Source organism: Mustela nigripes, unplaced genomic scaffold, assembly GCF_022355385.1.
Source record: "Mustela nigripes isolate SB6536 unplaced genomic scaffold, MUSNIG.SB6536 HiC_scaffold_148, whole genome shotgun sequence".
NCBI classification, from domain to species: domain Eukaryota; kingdom Metazoa; phylum Chordata; class Mammalia; order Carnivora; family Mustelidae; genus Mustela; species Mustela nigripes.
In genome coordinates this window covers 9,141,803-9,161,820 of record NW_026739562.1, presented here as the reverse complement: position 1 = coordinate 9,161,820, position 20,018 = coordinate 9,141,803, and the positions used below count along the sequence as shown (strand labels likewise).

At 40.9% G+C, this 20,018-nt stretch overlaps 1 protein-coding gene across 15 annotated transcripts in view; it reads left to right on the top strand.

Annotated features, from left to right (window-relative positions):
• The window catches only part of LOC132008442 (CUGBP Elav-like family member 1), a 72,862-nt gene that overhangs the window by 19,673 nt on the left and 33,171 nt on the right, over positions 1-20,018 (top strand). For 9 of the 15 annotated variants that reach the window (XM_059387053.1, XM_059387050.1, XM_059387054.1 and 6 more), the window contains exon 2: positions 19,572-19,611. The exons of 4 other annotated variants lie outside the window; for them this stretch is intronic. The gene's annotated coding sequence lies outside the window, so the exon portion shown is untranslated. Of the gene's footprint in view, positions 1-15,996; positions 16,065-19,571; positions 19,612-20,018 lie in introns of all 15 variants that reach the window. 2 more of the 15 variants (XM_059387051.1, XM_059387059.1) reach the window with 1 other exon arrangement.

The following is a 20,018-nucleotide window of genomic DNA, read 5'->3' as shown; positions in this document are numbered from 1 at the left end:
AGGGAGAAGCAGGTTCCCTGCTGAACAGGGAGCCCAATGCAGGGCTCTATCTCAGGACATGACCTGAGCTGAAGGCAGATGCTTAATAGGCTGAGTCACCCCCCCTCCACCGTGCCCCTTCCTGTGCTTTTCTTACTTGTTGAGGCCCAGTCTCATAGCAATAATGAAATTATTTTTGTAGCCACTCCTTTTCAATGTGGTAGTATAATTTTTAACCATTAAATCAATGTTGTAAATTCAGTATCTCATTCTAGAAGTTCTTAGGTTGAGAGAGTTATGAAAGTGGACACATCTATTAACTGCCCTGATGTAAGGTATTTTTTGTGTACCTTAACTAAACTGTTTACCTGTTTCTTTACCAAAAAATAGGAGTAATTTACCCGTAACAGAAGTGGCATGGAAATGTGATTTTAATGTAGGTAGCATTCACAGCATCCTCAAGTCTTTCTAAGGAAATGCATGGATCATACTGAAGTTCCTATTGGCAGATAGGTGGAGGTAACCCTCTTATGGGTCATTTAAGAGATCAGAAAAGTGGATGTTACAGCTTTATTTGGTTCCCTGGTGAGACATGATGTGACATTAAAGATTGTCATCTCCTCCCACCACCCCCTTTTTAAAATCTAGTCATTCTCTCCCAGCTCTCATGCCCTGCAGCCATCCTTTTGGCTCTGATAATTACTTGATTTTTTTTTTTTTTAAAGATTTACTTATTTGAGAGAGAGGGAGAAAGAGAATTTCAAGCGGACTCCCCATTTATTATGGAGCTCTGTATGGGGGCTTGATTTCATGACCCTGAGATCATGAACTGATCCAAAATCAAGTTGGGTGCTCAACCCACAGAGCTATCAGGTGTCCCAGAAAATTACTTCTTGATTCTAAGCAGCCACAGTCCATGAGCTCCTTGAGAACAGAGAGAAAGAGAACCCTGGTCTCTCCAGGGGGCGTTTCAGTCGATGCCATATTTACCAAGCTGTCTGTCTGGTCTGTGACCATGTCCTCTTTGTCTGGGCCTACATGAAAGAGTGTCCCAAATGCTATCTTGATACATATCCTCACTAACAATCTTGTTTTTTTAAGCCTCCGTTTACAGGTTGATTCACAGTAGGGGAGTCATGTTCAGAAACTTTTTCCGATAGCCTGAATTTTCTTGTCTTTCATCTCTTTGCTTCTATTTATGTTCTTGGTACCTCTTCTTGAGCTTGCACCTTCTGCATAGTTGACTCTATTATATCATCTTTGGGGCTGCAGAATAAAGTTGGAAGATTTTAAAGTTAAAGTTCCCAGAATAATGTAGTCGCCCACATTGCACATATGTCACATTTTGAGTTTACTAGTTAAGCCTCTAAATATGTGCTTTATATACAGTATGTGCAGTGTGATGACTTAGGTTGCCATGAGAACCTAAAAATTTTAGGCTTAAATTGTTCAGCAACAGACACATTTTCCCCTTATTGTCTTAGATGGAAGCTGATTTCTTCTTTTGTCTAATATACCTTTTACAAATTGAGATATTAGGCAGTGGCCATTCTCAATATATTGTCTCTTGCTAACAGGATGGGTAGCTTCTTTGATTGCCTGTTATCAGTCTTCCATGCTCTGGTTTTTTTGCTCTGTGCTTGTCTCTTACTATTTTCTTTGCTACAGGATAGAATTAGAAGTAGGATACTAGAAGCTTTTCCCTTTTAAAAAAGTGCACCTAGTATGAGAAGAACTATATAGTGGGAAATCCCTAACACACCTGAGGAATTCTGGTCTCATGTTAAGCCTCCTGAGATGAGCTATAGTGGTAATGTTTGCTTGAGAACTTTTTTTTTTTTTAAGTGTTATAATGCTTGGAATACTGAAAAAATAAAAATAAAGTATTGTAATGTTATTCTGTCATCTGAAAACAATTCAGGTTTACTTTGAATAGAAATATGTTATTTTGAGTAATTTTTGGCCAAGGTAACTTGTTTATTTTTGACTGGGTTTAGTCATGAGGACTCCCTTTTTGGACCAGGAAGAACAAGAGATAAAAGGATGTTAGAAGTGGAACATACTTAAAAAAAAAAAAAAAAAAGTGGAACATACTGTATATTGTTTAGTGTTAAATCTATTTTGGGTCATGGACCCCCTTTTGAATTCAAATCTGGTAAAAAGTTATGGACCTGTTTCCCTGTAAACAGAAGTCAAATATGACCCTTGAACAACGCAGAGATTAGGAATGTGCTGACCTGGCACAGTAGAAAACCCACTTAAAACTTTTGATCCTCCAGAAACTTTACTAATAGACTGCTGTTGACTAGGAAGCCTTACTGATAACATAAATATTTAACACATATTTTGTATATGTATTACATACTGAATTCTTAAACTAAACTATAGAAAAAATGTTACTAAGAAAATCATAAGGAAGAGAAGATGTATTTATAGTACTATACTGTATCAAAAAAAATGAAGTAAGTGGATCTGTGCAGTTTAAACCCATGTTCAAGGGTCAGCTGTGCATAAATTTACATATATATGTAAAATTTTGCACATAATATAAGGGAGTTTATGGAATATCCATGAACTATCCATGAATTCTGAATCCTTAGATACAGACTGCTGTTGTACTGTATTTCACTTGAGGAAAGGGGAAATGAGAAAGAAATAACTAGCGCAAGGCCACACTATAGGTGTTGATAGTCATTTCTTTTTTTTTAATATTTTATTTATTTGACAGAGTTAGAGAGCACAAGTAAGCAGAGTGTCGGAGAGGGGAGAGAGAGAAGCAGGCTCTCTGCTGAGCAGGGAGCCCTATGTGGGGCTCGATCCCAGGACCCTGGAATCGTGACCTGAGCTGAAGGCAGCTGCTTAACCAACTGAGCCACCTGGGCGCCCCTGTTGATAGTCATTTTGATTTTGAGGTTATACTGTAATCACCTTGGTATGGACAGTTGTGGTCTTTTGCATTGTGTTCTTTATTTTTACCTCCTTGTCCTCACATAAATAACCTCAGTAAAGTATGTAATAAATAATTAAAGCTGTGCAGCATATTAATTTGATAATAAATTACTTTTTGGGAAGTCAAAACAGGCTGCTCAGAAAAACTAAATACATTTAAACCACTGTGTATAATAAAGAGATTTTTAATCTCTTAAAATGTTGAACACTTGCATGTCTCTTTTGTTGGACATGAAAAGTGCCTCTGGTGCCTCTACTAGAATCCTGATGTGTTCTTTTTCAGTATATCAGGCAGTGTAGACAAGGCTCTGCCTTGCACTAGGAGATCTAGGTAGTGGGATTGAGAGATCAGGTTTGCTGTCATTTAGCATTTTTTGTTCATCATCACTACATTACCTACAAGGGGCAAAGGAAAAATGTCAAAATTCCAAATGGTTAGTTTGCTGATAAAATATATTAGAACAAGTAATTATGGCAGATATGTTTTTTCTGGATAATTTGAAGAGTTTTCTTAAGTTTCAGAGAAAATGCCTTCCTGGGGGGCTTCCTAGTGTATTTGTGTATTTATACCCCGTAAGCTTGGGCTCATGCACACATATATATCAGACAATTCAGTGATGGGAAGGAACAAGGCAAGGCTGTCTTCTTTGGAGCTCTCCTTCATGGCCGAATGACTGGCAGTATTTTGTAATCAAAGATCTCAGAATATATCAACATCAACATTTTTTTTCTTTTTTTTTTTTTTTTAAAGATTTTATTTATTTACTTGAGAGAGAGACAGTGAGAGAGAGCATGAACGAGGAGAAGGTCAGAGAGAGAAGCAGACTCCCCATGGAGCTGGGAGCCCGATGCGGGACTCGATCCTAGGACTCCAGGATCATGACCTGAGCCGAAGGCAGTCGTCCAAGCAACTGAGCCACCCAGGCGTCCCTTTTTTTTCTTTTTTTTAAGAGAGCATGGGGGTGGGTCAAGGGGCAGTGGTGGGGGAGAGAGGGAGAGAAATATCATCTTACGCAGGTTCCTGCCCAGTGTGTAGCCTGTCGCAGGGCTCAGCCTCAAGACTCTGAGAGCATTACCTGAACCAGAATCAAGAAGAGTAGGACATTTACCTGGCTGAGCCACCAGGCCCCCCCCCCCCCTTTTCTCCTTCTTTTAAAGGTAATGTAAAATTCCCTCAAAAGGCTAGGTAGAGATATCTGAGATACAAGAATATGATCCTGAAAGTACGGTAAGAGTGATGATGTTAGAGTGGATGCTGAGTTACGGTCTGAATTCATTTGTCTTTTTTTAGAATATATTTTCTCTGAAGTCGGCAAAAACTATACTTTTTTTTTTTAACTTTACAGTTTTAAATTACAGACTCAAGGAATTTCAGAAATGGAGGGACCTTAGAAATCATCTAGTTCAAATACTATAACCTCATGTTTAAGATAATGGTGGGTGCCCTTAGTGGAAGTGCTGGTAGGTGGGACCTATGGAAGAACATCTAGGTCTGTCTCTCCTGTTTTTTTCTGAATTTGTATAGTGTTTATGGTTGGTACCCCACACTTTAGCACTAGTCAGATGGTATCAGCCTTTATTATCTCATGTATTAATCTTGCCTCAGGACTAGGTATTAAGTGTTGGGAGTCAGTGATTATAGTTGTTGTTTGTACTATGGCCTTTGTAAAACTGAATAAGACAGTACTTGGTTAATACTCGATGGATTCATTACAAGCTACAGTAGGGCATCCTTTGAACCAATCAGCCATGCATTTTTTTAATCTTGGGAGAGCTCACTCTGGCCAGAAATTGAGCTTTTCATACACTTCACATTGAGATGAATCTGGATGAATGGTTCTAAGCGAAGTAATTTTTGGAAAAAAAAAAAAATATTTGGCTTCTGATTATATGAACCAGCATCTTGGGAAATTACGGTTTTAAAAATTAAATCAGAGGAGCACCTGGGTGGCTCAATTGGTTGACTCATGATTTTGGTTCAGGTCCTGATCTTGGGGTCATTAGATCTAGCCCCGCATTGGGTTCCACACCTGGTGGAGGAGTCTGCTTGAGATTCTCTCCCTCTGCCCCTCCCCCTGAAATAAAAAAATAAAAGCTTTTTAAAAATTACATGAGAGGGGTGCCTGGGTGGCTCAGTGGGTTAAGCCGCTGCCTTCGGCTAGGGTCATGATCTCAGGGTCCTGGGATTGGGTCCCGCATGGGGCTCTGTGCTCAGCGGGGAGCCTGCTTCCCTCTCTCTCACTCTCTGCCTGCCTCTCTGCCTACTTGTGATCTCTCTCTGTCAAATAAATAAATAAATAAAATCTTTTAAAAAGAAATTACATGAGAATTTATTTTGACTTGTACTATCTGCTCTCTCTTCCCTCCCTGCCCCCCACCCCGACCCTAAAACATAGTCTTAAAGTTGGAATGAGATCTTGATTCTGAAAACAGCAAAGGGCCAGTGAAGGTTTAGGGTGTTCACACAAATGGGAAATAACCTTTTTTCTCATGTTCAGTTTAATAATCTAAATGATAAATTAAGCCTCACGGCTACTGTTGATCTAGTGAGAATCTGACCTAGTAAAGTTTCACACTGTCTTTTCTGTTTCCATGCTGGGGGATTCTTGGTGTAAGTGACTGAGATTATTGCGAAGTTCCTTGACTGAAATAGAATCTCTCAAACCCTTCTTCAAGTACCAGCCTGTGTGTTTCTGGTTTTTGTCTGGAGCATGTGAGCAGAATGCATGTGTGTGAGATAATTGGGCTTTTACTAATGGCCCCCTTTCAGCAACCATGTATGGGTAAAGCTGTTCAGGTCCCTGCTCCTCCCTCTCTGAGCACGGAGCAGAATCTGTTCTGCTGAAGCTGCTGTTCCACTTTTCAGCTTTCTATATTTGTACAGCAACAGCAGGAGCAGCCCACTAGCTAGGCGGCGTAGCTGCCCTGTGCACCCATATTGGCTCAGGCCTGAGCAGGGCATGCAGTTTGTGTTCTTAACGTGCGTCCATCTGTCTGTCTGTGTACATTTCTGTGGAGGCCTGAGGTTTTCGAGTGAAAGAGGTGATCTGTTTTTTCTGTTTTGTCAATTTTAAATTGTAGAGAATGTTTCAGGATCTTGGGGATGGGACAAGGAGGCAAAATTTGTATTATTTAATGAAGTATGTTTTAGGGAGGAAAGCCAAACTGGTAAAAATACAGGGTCAGAAATGGTCTTTGGGTTCTTTTAGAAACTTACCTTTTCAAAGAAATAGTCTTTTTTTTTTTTCCTTTTATTTTTTACTGATGTCAAAGATCAGTTCTTCGGGGTAGAAATGAATTCCTTGTTTGGCACACAAATTTCCTGATACAAAATTTGAGTAGAAAAGACTGAGACACCTCCACCTCCTTAAGAAACGATTTTGTACACATCTTTTTGGAAGAGGATGTAGTAGGAGCTAAGTCACTTAACGCAGCTCTTTGCTGGGAAAGGAACTGTGGGAAGTGCCCTGTTTTGGGCTTTGTAGCTAGTGTCCTATGCTGTGTTGGGTGGATTCAGAGTGCTTTGTAAAGTTTGGCCTTACAGAGGGCTTGCAATGTTTTTTGGTGTCATGTCTATTTAAGGAATAGTAGGGGATGTGACACGTAGACAGATTTCAGGCTATTTTCAAAGAGTATTGGGTTCGTTACTCTGTTTTTAAAGGATCACCTTCTTGGTTTGTTATGAGATACTCTATGTAGAAATGAATTCTTCACTTTTGATCAACTTTGGTCTAAATTTAAGTTTGTTTCTTTGTTTTACACTTTCCTTTTACTCCCCTCCCCCACCATGAGTCATAAGCATGCAGAGTTGGGAATAGAACTTGTCAGCTGAGTAAGGATGAGACATTTCTCTGCACATATTTGTTTGCTGTGGCCGATGAAGAGAGAAAGGGACTAAATGCTGGAGAAACACAGTTCCCTGAGGCAGCTTTTTCCTATGGCTGTGTGGTATGGTTGGAGAGTTCATGTGACTATTTGCTGATAGATTCTGGCTTTGAATCACTTTAGGAATCTGTTTAGTGACTTGTCCATTGTTGGCTTTGGCATATGTATTTGTTTAGAGTTTGAGACCTGATGAGGAGCCTCTGGTAGGTCCTGCATACTTAATGATTTTCTAAAATTCTGTTAAGTGTGGCTTTAAATTGGCTTTCCCCTCCCTCTCTTGGCAGCTATTAGTGCCCATCTCATTTTACCATCTTGATGTTTTCCCATTTATACTATGAATCACTATACACCCTCTGTCAGGGCTGTCGTTGGAGATTAAAATCAGTGGCAGCTTTTTGATTTTAGAGCTTAACTTCAGTAAAGGACACTGGCTACCATGTCTCAATTTATGTTTTCCCTTTGTTTTTGATATTTTAAGAAATATGTATATATAATTTCCCTGGTCTCGTTTTATTTATTTATTTTTTTTCAGTGCATGTATTTTGAAAGCTTCCACAATTTTTGGAGGGCATGATGGAGGTAATAAATGTTACAAATAAATAAGTAAATGCTCTTAGTACAAGTGGTTCAGGGTGCCTGGGTGGCTCAGTTGTTAAGTCTCTGCCTTCCGCTTAGGTCATGATCACAGGGTTCTGGGATGGAGCCCCACATTGGGCTCAGTGGGAAGCCTGCTTCTTTTTCTCTCACTGCCCCTGCTTGTATTTCCCTCTCTCACTGTGTCTCTGTCAAATAATAAATAAAATCTTTAAAAAGGGGAAAAAAAAAGATGTTCAGTATTTCCTAATGAAGATTATGCTTAAACCGGTTGCTAACAGTCGTAGTTGGAGGTTGAAGATGGGTCAGCCAGTCATTGCTTTCTTACCTTTTCTTTTTTTCCCCTTAAAGTACGCTCCACTCCCAGTGTGGAGCCCAACATGGGGCTTGAACTCACGACCTTGAGATCAAGGCCTGAGCTATTGAACAAGAGTCAGACGTCTAACTGACTGAGCCACCCAGGTGTTCCAACAGTCCACCTTTTCTTATTCATTCATTTATTTATTTATTTATTTATAAGATTTTATATATTTATTTGACAGAGACACAGTGAGAGAGGGAAATACAAGCATGGGGAGTGCGAGACAGAGAAGCAGGCTTCCCACTGAGCAGGGAGCCCGATGTAGGGCTCTATCCCAGGACTCTGGAGGATCATGATCTTAGCTGAAGGCAGCTGCTTGATGGCTGAGCCACCCAGGCGCCCCAACAACCCACCTTTTAAAAGATTTTATTTATTGATTTGGCAGAGAGAGAGAGAGCACAAGTAGGCAGAAGACAGATGGTGGCGGGGGGGGGGGGGAGCAGGCTCCCTGCTGAGCAGAAAGCCTGATGTGGGACTTGATCCCAGGACCCTGGGATCATAACCTGAGCTGAAGGCAGAGACTTAACCCACTGAGCCACCCAGGCGCCCCAGCCCACCTTTTAATAAAAATATTTCTGTAGAGTCTTAGGTATTCCATTCTGTAAAGATAAAATTATCTTGTTAAAGAGTAAAACTTCCGGGACTCATCCTTTTTCAGTATAGGCACCAGCATTAGTGTCTGTTCATGATAGCAAACATTGATTGAGCACTTTGTGTGTGCCAGGTGCTGTTCTAAATGCCTTATGTATGTAAATCCCTCAATTCTAACAAATACCCTATAAAGCAGATACTGTCATATAGACAGTTTTCCACGTGAAGAAGCAGGTATAACAAAGTTAAACAGTTTGTCCCTGGTTTTCCTGGCTAGTAAGCAGAAAAATTGGGCTTATAAAGTGGTGGTGTGACTCCAGTGTCTGAATGTAGGGCATGTCATAAGGTTTATAGTAAATACTTGTTTATTAATTTTATTAACATATATGGAATATTTGGGATTATTGAATTATGAATTAGTCTAACCCATCTTAATTTTAGGATTTCCTTATGAAAATGATTATGACTTTGGTTTTGCAGCTCTCTGTCAGCTAACTCATTTATTGATGATAAAAAGCTACAAAGCAAATGGCAAGTTCATGGAGTATCCCCAGAATTACCAGTTTAATCTCTGCTAGTGTCTGCCTGTTTACTGAAGATCTTGGAAGCAGAATTAACTTCAGCTTCTTTAACTCTTGTTACCTGCCCTTCATATCATCAGGAGATGTTTTGACGGGGAGTATGAGAAGAGGGGGGATCGGCAGGTTTTGCCTCATCCATTAACTGATCTCTGTGAGTGTAACTGGGTAATAGGGAGATCTGTTCAAAAAGAATGATGATGGGAGAATTATTGGTGGGCTGAGTAATTTCAGTGGAGGGTAGCAAAAATGTTACTCTTTCCTAGACAGTGTGATTGAATAGCACAAAAATTGGAGATAGACGGGGAAATAGGAATTGGGTCTCCTGAGACGTTTTAGTCTTTCTCAGATTGATGGCAGATTTTCCCTTGGCATGTACGCTTTTCCTTGGGTGTATGCTGTCCTTTGTGGTTCTTGTTCTTTTTTGTGTGTAAGTCATGTTTTCTGAACAAGACTAAAAACTCATTAAGGACAGGGATTGGGCCTTTTTTGTGACCTCTCCTAGTTCTCAGTTTATATAGAGGATGTTTTCTATATGCATTTTTGATTGACAGAGTTCCCATTTTATGAAGAGCTTGTTTTTTAAAAACTGAAGTCAAAGTACTTCAAGTTTAATTTTGTGGAACAGTGGGATTTTTTTTTTTTTTTAAATAGTGATTTGAAGGAGGTGAAGATCATATAAATGGATATTTAAATGTGAGGAACACTTTTAGGAGCACAGTTCAAGAGTGATGAAAGCATGATAATTGGAAGTCACTTTTTTAAAAAGTGACAGTATTAAGGAGATATTTAGAATTTGCCCCAGGGCTGTGTATCCTTTGGGATGAATCAAGCTATGCGAAACTGATACGCTGAAGCAGAGGTGTAAGTTTTGTATTCTCTGGCAGATAACCTAGCCATCTCAGAAAGCATCTCCACAGCAAAATTGTTTTGTAGGATTGTGGTGTTAAGAACAGAAAGATTAAATAAAGTTTACTGCTATTTAGCAAAACAAAATAAACTTCCCGAGACAAGACCATATGGAAGCATCCTGCTTGAGTGCCCATGTGTTTGGGGTGAGGTTGGGGCAGATGGTACAGGCAGGGTTCTTGGCTTCTTGGTCAAGGGTTTTGGAGATGATGGAAGGTAGATGCTAGGTGCTGAGGAGGGGCTGTTGTATGTCATGTGTATTGGGCCTGTCTGCCTAAGAGTTGGGAGTGAGCTCAGTGAAATGATCTTGATGTTTGGGTAGTGTGGGGGTAAGGTAAGGGGAAAGGATGACTTGGAGTGATACCTGCAATTTGATCTTAACCTCCCTCAGAGATTAGGGAGGGAGAGACAAGATACGGTGTGAGAAACAAGATTCCAGATCCCTGGCCTCTTCTGTTCTCTAGAGCCTTTAAGCACCGATATTGCAGGACTGTAGGATTTTTCTGTTTAAGCTTGAAGCTGATTTGATTCCTTTTTGAGATACTAGGCCAAAAGCTGTATTTATAGAACTTGTTTTGACATATTATCTCACCCTGTCCCTTGCCTTTCTTACTGGAAGCCAGCTAATGTTGCACTCTGCCTGGCAGGAAAGGTTGATTGAAGAAAATGTACACATAGATATACAGCTGAGTGATTGAAAATAGCTCCAAACTTTGTAAATAGGCCAGCCATAAGGTTTACAGTCCAAGCTGTGTGAACATCAGTTGAGTTGCTGGGATAATTTCAAATGGTATAATGTCCTTGCCCCACTCACATGTGGTGTGGATGCTGCTTTACCTGGACAATGGCTTTTTCCACACAGAAGTTTCAGACAGAGCAGGAGAAAATGCAAAACAAAGTGTTTGTTTTGGAATAGAATAGGAGTTGGGATTTTTCTTTACTGTGTTCCTCATAGTTTCAAATTTTCTTTAATAGTTGTAGAATAGGTATTCTACAAATATTCCATATTCAAACAATTCAGCCAATATTCCACTTCTGTAGCCTTGTTAACAGTTTCTTTTCTATCCTTCCAGACCGATTTTGTTCCTGTACAAGCCATGTGTAATTTCTTTCTTACTGTGTAAATATAATCTTGATCAGTGCTTAATGTAGTGTATTGGAATTGCCTTAGTCTTTTTTATAGCTGAGGCATTCCATTGCAGTGCAGCACCCAGCTGATGGACATGTATGTTTCCAATGTTTGCTAATATAAACAAAGTTCACATTAACGCCCCTTTGCATGCTTTGTGTACATCAGATACAAGTGTATTTGAAGGCTGTATTTCTAAAATTGGGATAGCTGGATTCCTGGGGCATGTGCTGTTTTCATTATTGAGAAGATACTTGAGATCCTTTTTTATATTTTGCAATACTACCCACTAACGGATGTTACTAGTGGACGGAAAGATCTTAGTGCAGTGACGGTCACACTACCACCCCAGTTACTTGAATGAACATGTATAACCTGAAATGGAAAATTTAAGAAACCTTCTTGGGACAAATTTAATGATCAAATCCAGCAATCTTTATTGTTGGTGAAGAGGCCAATTGTCCAGAGTAGGGAAGTCCAATATCTTTTCTACTCTCAGAATGTTAGTTTTACTGTTTATGATCTCTGCTGATTAGAAAAACATTTGTGGTCTGTGGCTCATTCAGCCCTCTCTTAAAACAACCCAGATGGATACTGTGAGACCATTTCGTCATCAGAATTAGCTGCAAGTAGTTATGTTTTCTGAGGTTTATTTTTTTATTATTATTTTTAAAGATTTTATCTATTTGCTGGGGTGGGGGATGGACACAAGCAGGGGGAGTTGGAGAGGGAGAAGCAGGCTCCCCACTGAATAGGGATCCCACTGCGGGTCTTGATCCCAGGATCCTGGGGTCATGACCTGAACTGAAAGCAACCACCTAACGACTGAGCCACCCAGGCATCCCTGATATCTGAATTTTAATAATCACCTCAGAAAATAAAAACAGGGACACCTGGGTGGCTCGGTGGGCTAAAGCCTCTGCCTTTGGCTTAGGTCATGATCACAGGGTCCTGGGATTGAGCCCTGCATTGGGCTCTCTGCTCAGCGGGGAGCCTGCTCCTCCCCCACCCCCCCACCCCCACCCTGCCTCTCTGCCTACTTGTGATCTCTGTCAAATAAATAAAGAAAATCTTTTGGGGCACCTGGGTGGCTCAGTGGGGTAAGCCTCTGCCTTCGGCTCAGGTCATGATCTCAGGGTCCTGGGATCAAGCGAGCCTCCGAATTGGGCTCTCTGCTTGGCGGGGAACCTGCTTCCTCCTCTCTCTCTGCCTGCCTCTCTGCCTACTTGTGATCTCTGTCTGTCAAATAAATAAATAAAATCTTTTTTAAAAAAATCTTTTAAAAAAATAAATTAAAACAAAGTAGTATTTGAAACCCCACCACCACCACCACAAAAAAGCATTTTACAGACTGATTTATTTTACCAAATAGAGTGCTGTGACTGCAGAAAGTACAAGCCTCACTGGTTGGTGGTGAAACTTGGGTGACTTAATCCGTTTTCTTTACTTTTGTTCCCTTGTTTGAAAAATGGGAGTGAAAATTCTAAAGAATCTCCTGAGTGCTCAGAAAAATAATTATAAAGTCATTTCCAGAAGGTTATGCATTAGAGAACTGAGTCTTTAGAGACATCAAGATTATAAGGTAATTTTAAAAGTGACTCTGACAGTGTTTTAGAAAAAAATTAGTCACATTCTGCCTACATGGTACCAACATATGGTGCAGCCCTGATGAGCTGCACAAGTGGGCTGAAATCAAAATGCATTTGGAGAGAAGAGCAGTAGTGACTCACTAGATGAGACAGATTTGGCCTTATGGCAGGGCCGGGAAACTAAGGCGGAACTGGTGGTCTTAGAACATGCCAAATTTGAGCAGTAATGCATGAGTATTATGGGAAAGTAGAATGAACCCTTGTGTTTGGATTAGATGCTTTGTCCAGGGTCTCAGTTGTTGTAGCTGGGCCCCATCTGTGTCTGTAGAGCCCTTTCTCCACACTGAGGGGAATTTTTGCTGCCTCTGGACTTCTGTGTACATGGTTCCCTGTGTCTTTGAAGGTAGAAGCCACTAGGCAAATATTTAACATTGATAGGCCTGGAACATTGGGTTCAAACTAGAAAGATACATAAAAGAGTTAGCAGTTCTGCCCAAAGAAAGCTGCACCCTAGCTTGGCTACCATATGTAAATTGCTGCTGCTACATCTAGCAGTTTGTTGCCCAGTACTGACAGCACTGCCAGGGAAACAGGAGGGGCTAAAGGCAGAGTGAGAGTCCTGCACCCCACTTCACCCCCCAATAGAGAGCTGTATGGGGAAGAGAAGGGGAATACTTAATGGGGATTTGAGAATTGCTTTGAGGGTATAGGCATTTGGGGATGATGGAGGAACAGAGGTGTTTTTTTGTTTGCTTTTTGGTAGTGGGCTCCATACCCAGTGCAGAACCCAATGCAGGGCTTGAACTCACAACTCTGAAACTAAGACCTGAGCTGACACCAAGAGTTGGACACTTAAACTGAGCCACCCGGCTGTCCCAGGAACAGAGATTTTTATTTTATTTTTATTTTTTTTAAATATTTTATTTATTTGTTTGACAGACGGAGATCAGAAGCAGGCAGAGAGAGAGGAGGAAGCAGGTTCCCTGCTGAGCAGAGAGCCCTACTCGGGACTCGATCCCAGAGCCCTGGGATCATGACCTGAGCCAAAGGCAGAGGCTTTAACCCACTGAGCCACCCAGGTGCTGCAGAACAGAGATTTTTAAAAATGTATTTTTGCATTCCCTATATGCCTCTCCTGACCACCTCCGAAAATGGGATGCCTCTTACTTAGATATGTATATAAGCATATGGAAAGATAACTAAACAGGAGATGAGATGGCAGATCAGGATTTTTTAAAAAAGATTTCTCTATTTTATTTTCTTTTTTTTTTTTCAAAGATTTATTTTAGAGAGAGAGAGAGCTAGTGAGCACATGAGTGGGGGGAGGGGGAGAGAGAGAGAAGCAGACTCCCTACTGAGAGCATAGAGCCCAGCATGGGGCTTGATCCTAGGAGATCACAACCTGAGCCTCAAGACCTAAGCCAAATCAAGGGTCAAGATGACTAACTGACTGAGCCACGCCCCTCTGTTTATTGGGGGGGGGGGGCTGCAGAGGGAGGGAGAGTCCTAAGCAGACCCTGTACCTAGTGGGAAGCCAAATGTGGGGCTTGATCCCATGACTCTGAGACGATGACCTGAGCAGAAACCAGGAGTAGGACACTTAACCAAATGCACTATCCAGGCACCCAAAGATGGTAGATCAGAGAAAATAAGAACCAATAGCCCAACTCAACCCCTTTAGTGTACTACTTTTTTTTTTTTTTTAAGATTTTATTTATTTATTTGACAGAGAGATCGTAAGTAGGCAGGCAGAGAGAGAGAGGGAAGCAGGCCCCCTGGTGAGCAGAGAGCTGGATTCGATGCGGGGCTCTAACCTAGGACTCCCAGGACTCCGGGATCATGACCTGAGCTGAAGGCAGAGGTTTAACCCATTGAGTCACCCAGGCGTCCCCCCCCCCCCTTTTATTAAAGTAATCTCTACATCCAACGTGGGGCTCCAGTTTACAACCCTGAGATGAAGAGTTGTATACTCTATCAACTGAGGCAGCCAGGTGTCCCCAGTTTAAGAATCTTGATGAAAAAGAAACGTTTTAAAAATTGTTGCCATGTTGCACAGTAATACTAATACTGAACTGTACACCTAAATGAGTTGAGATAGTAACTTTTATGTATGTGTTTTTGACCACATTTTTTTTTAAAGATCTTATTTATTTATTTGCCAGAGAAAGAGGGTGCGGACGTGCACACGTGGGGAGTCGCAGGCAGAGGGAGAAGCAGACTCCCTGCTGATTGCGGATCCCTGTTCGGCACTCTGTCCCAGAACCCTGGGATCATGACCTGAGCCAAAGGCACACACTTAACTGACTGAGCCACCCAGGTGCCCCTGACCACAATTTTTTAAAGCTGGGAAAGAATTATTACCACTAAAGAGTACATACTGGCTGTTGGAGAAGGAATTGAGATTGAGATCTGTTTTATAAATTTATCTGCTAGGGTCAGGAAAAGGAACACACATTGATAATTCCATCAATAAAGAGTCAGAGGCCCCACACCTGAGCCTGAATCATGGAAATGGTAGCCACAAAACAAGTGTCACAAGGGGGATAAAAAGATTTTTGTAGAGCCCATAGAAAAAGTGTTAAGTTTTATCCCTGCTAACTTAGGTCAGAACTAAGCCTGATGTAGTTCTCGACCTGTACTCTTCATCAAGCAAAATTACAGTGGAAGGAGATGATCTGGGAATTAGTGACTACCAGGGAATTTAGTGTGTGCTTCAGTGTATCTCTCTCTTTTTTTTTTTTTTTAAAGATTTTTATTTATTTGACAGAGAGAGAGAGAGAGAGAGAGATGGGAGGAAGCCGGCTCCCTGCTGAGCAGAGAGCCCAATGCAGGGCTCGATCCTAGGACCCTGGGATCATGACCTGAGCCGAAGGCAGAGGCTTTAATGCATTGAGCCACCCAGGCGCCCCTCAATGAATCTCTTTAATCCACCTAACTACCCCAGGATTACAGAGAAGGGAAACAATTAACAGTTAAACATTTCTCTGCAGTCATTCAGTCCTGGGTCCACCTGTTGTTACTGAGTACTCTCAGGCAATTTATTTCATGTGATACTAGACTCTCCCTACAGTTAGTTGTGATGTATGATCCTGGATGAGAATCTGGTGGTAATTGTAGGGACATTGGAGTGCTAGGCAAACTGTTGAGTTTTAGCCCCAGACCCTGGTGGAGTTTTGCATCATGATGAACTGGGCTAGCCAGGAAAGCTTCCCATTTGATCTTTTTATCTGGTTACTTGGCTTTCTGGGATATGTGGGTAAGAGGACATGTAGTTTTCCAGTGCACTAAGCCCAAACTTTTTATTGAATTCACCACATAATGGAAAAAAGAAAGAAGCAAGAGTATTGCAAAGCAGTTTAAAAGGTAACAGACATTTTTTAAAAGAGCAGCTTTCCTAAGTAATTTCTATTGTTTCTTTCCTCTTCCATTTAGAAATTTGTACAGTGCCTTGGTGTTGTATTCAGGGCATCCATCTGGTTCCTTTGGAGGTAATTTTACAGGTGAGGAAGCTGACACCGGGAGATACTGATGAACTTACCCAGAGTCACACATCTACTGATTAATGGCAGGAGGTTTTCACTAGTCTTAACTATATTTCTCTTGTGACGATTGAAACTTTGGGTATTTACCTGCTTAGATTTGCCTTAGAAAAATAATCAGACTCAACTATATGGTCCTCCATATTTAATGGTCTTTTCTGTGATTTGTGTGCATGATCTTCCTTGTGGACAGTTTTAACCGGAGTCAGCTTTTGACCCAAGGGTTGAACTGCTTGACTATATATTCCAACTTCTTCATTGCCTGGATTCATGTGATCTTGAGAGTTACTTTATTTGTGTCTTTCCTTATCTGTAAACGGAGATAGGCTATGTATGAGGTTAAATACATAGTACCCAAAACACCACATGGCATAGAGTAAGTGTTCAGAAAATATCAGCTCTTAAAATTATTGCTACTTCATAAATGTCTGGACATTTCTACCTACTTCCAGGTGATAAAGTTTATAATTTTTTTAAAGTAAGCTCTGTGCCAGATGTGGGGCTTCAGCTCATGACCTAGAGATAAAGAGTTGTGTGCTCTACCAGCTGAGCTAATCAGGTGCTCCAAGGTTTAGAAATTTTTTTAAAAAGATTTTATTTATTTATTTGACAGATACCACAAGTCAGCAGAGAGGCAGGCAGAGACAGAGAGAGGGGGAGCAGGTTCCCTGCCAAGCAGAGAACCAGCTGCGGGGCTAGATCTCAGGATCCTGGGATCATGACCTGAGCCGAAGGCAGAGGCTTCAACCCACTGAGCCACCCAGGCGCCCCCCACGGTTTAGAAAATTTAAATACTATATTCTATCAACTCTGGGATGTACACATTTATTACCATTGATGGCATTGGAAATTCCTTGATTTCTGGTAACTTATTAGATTCTAAAGATAGAAAAATCTGTTCAAAAAACAATTCAGTTCAAAGTTGGATAAAAATTGGTGAATTATCTATTGTTTTGAATTATCCAGGCCTATTTTTGTATCTCCCAGGAGACCTGGGGTTACTCTGAGTGCAGGAAGGGTGAAAGGTGGGGCCTGCCTTGCCCTCCCCTGCCTTCAGCCTAAACAGCTTCACTTTTAATTTAGGTTTAGGGGAGAAACATTTCTGCCTTTAAAAACATTTGAAAGTTTCTAATCTGGTTAGTGGTTGAGTTCTTCATTTAGCTCCCTGCCTTGCATGAAAAATGTTTTTCAAAGTATTGAGGGCATTTACTAACAATTGTTAGTAAGAGTTGGTGAGTTGGACTAATGAGGCCAAGGTGATGAGTTCAGGCCTTAATGTAGGTCATTGAGCATTACTGTGCCTGCCACCAGCCCCTGTATGTTTGTGATTCAATGCATACTTTGTAAGAGTTGCTGATGGTGAGTCAGTGGTCATCTTTCTGGGAAGGATAGTGTTTTGTCATTTACTCAACATACAGGCTTTTTAGGTCAGCAGAAAACTGAGAAATAAAAAACCATTCATTACCTTGCCTTACTAAGGAAAGTGTGTAGGAGATGTGCTTTTGTATCAGAGAGGTAATGCTGTTCATTAGCTCTTGTATCTTTTTTTTTTTTTTTTTTTAAGTCTCTACACCCACCCTGTGGGCTTTAACTCACAACTGTGAGATGAGAGTCGCATGCTCTACTGAGCAAGCCTGCCAGGTGCCTCAACTGTTGCATCTTTGGAACATGTCAAGACCATATAAATTCCAAGATATGTTCCAAAACCAAATATAAATTATTTCCAGGTTATTTATCTTTCCTTGGGGAAATTGTGGGGAAAGTAGTTTGCCTTTTAGCAAGTACCACTGACTTCCTAAGTATGATTTTTAAACTCGATAGGAGGTCCTATTTTGAACATGTTAATGTTTCACAAGTAGATTCCCTCAGAGGTAACTTGCCTCTCATTCTCTGTGGTGGATTGCCTGTGCAGCCCCCACCCCCCAGCCCCCACTTCTGGTGCACCTTTCCTCCCTTAGCCTTTTTTTTTCTTTTAGAGATTTTATTTATTTGCCAGAGAAAGAGAGCGGGAGTGCACAAGCAGGGCGAGTGACAGGCAGAGGGAGAAGCAGGCTTCCTGTTAAGCAAGGAGCCTTGGCATGGGACTCAGTACCAGGATCCTGGGCTTAGTACCTGAGCCTAAGTCAGACGATTAACTGACTGAGCCATCCAGGCGTTCCCCCCCCCCCCCCTCTTAACTCTTTTCATCTCTGTTTGGAACCATCTTTATACCTCCCCTAATGGCTACCGAGAAAGGTAGAGATAATGTTAACAGAAAGAGATTTTTGTGGAGTTCTAAGGAAAGACAGGACAAAAGTGGTTCAAGCTTCCTCCGAGAGCACATGCATTTTGTTTGGTTCCCCACAGAAATGAAAGATATGAAAAGCAAACCTAAAACTTTTAGTTTCCACTCAGTTTTCCTCTCCCCCTAAAAGCATCTGTTTTCTTACAGACCAGGCAACAAAATGTAAGAAAAGCAAAATTGGAAAGGCAAAGCTTTAAGAGAAAACACCTTCTTGTGTATTAAGCTTCCCATTGTCCTTCCAGTAACAAGGGTCTGTGTGGAAGAAGGTAGTACTGATCCGGGTGTGTGTGTGTGTGTGTGTGTGTGAGAGCGAGAGAGAGAGAGAGAGAGAGAGAGAGAGAGAGAATTTTCCTTTAAAAAGTCTTTGGTTACTTGGGAGTAGTAGGGTGGTTAATACCCTACTTCTGTGTTTGTTTTTTGTCCCTCTGGCAGGGGGTGTAGAAGAAAGTTTGTAGGAATTTGGGCAGCTTTATAAAATCAATCTTGCTTGCAAGATTGTTCGATAATGTTTAAAAATAAAACAAATTGGTTTTGTGGTTCTTCTGTTTGCTTTTAGCTTCAATTAACCTTCCCATCTTCTGATTTTTGTTTGTTTGTTTATTTGTTTCAGTGGTTTACCACTGCCCTAGGGCCCCTGAGATGCATTTACACAGGCAGGAACTTGGTTGCCTCTGAAAAGTTTTATGCCTGGCACCTACCTATTCAGGAAGGTTGCTTTGGGGAAATAGCATGGTCTTTCCACATTAATACATGATCTTTGATTGCTAAAAGAGTATAAGGCCTTTGGCTTTGTTGTAGTTTCTCATCCAAAAGCAGATGGAAAAATTACTTTTTTGGTGACCTAAATGTACTGAATTTCAACCTCTTAAGTTGTAATCACTATGTTGCTATTTATTGTGACATTTGGGGTCAAGCCTGTATTAAGTCTTCTAGTGTTTTTATTTCCCCATTTTTTACATTGATGGTATTTTTAAGTTAACTTTGAGTTATTAAATGCAATTTATATTTTAAGGTATTACGTAGTTTTAAAAATGGGAGGGGGGAGGTTTTGGGTTTTTTTTGTTTTTGTTTTAATTCTTAGCCATGGTGACAAAGGGGGGCTTTTCTTAGGAAAGAAGCTACATGTCTGGAATTCTGAGAAGTATAGTCATGGCCCACTTATTTTTCTTTCCTTGGTTTTTTAGAGTGAAGACATAGTCCAGAAAGGGAGGTGTAAAGCCACAGGTATGGGCTAACTGTTGGATGAGTGTGCTCTGTGGTCATCTCTTTAACCTTCTTGCATGAGGCCTGTTGTGCAAATTTGAAAACATTGCATTCGGAAAGGTGATGGCTTTTATCCTACATTGTGGGATGTAATTTCCTGTTCCTAGGAAGCTAGAAATATTTTCTTGCTCTTTCTCAACTTTTTCTCCTTAGCTGTTTCCCAAGGCAGTTTATCTCCCACTTGAATTAGCTGCTGCCTTGTTCTAATAGTGTGTGTGTGTGTGTGTGTGTGTGTAGCAAGTACTCTACACACAGCAACTACTCAGCTAACTTTCCTTTCCCATTCTGTGTCGTGCCTGAAAGACCCTGAGTAAATGAGAATGAGAATGAGGACAGAACTTAGTGGATTTCATACAAATACTACCCTC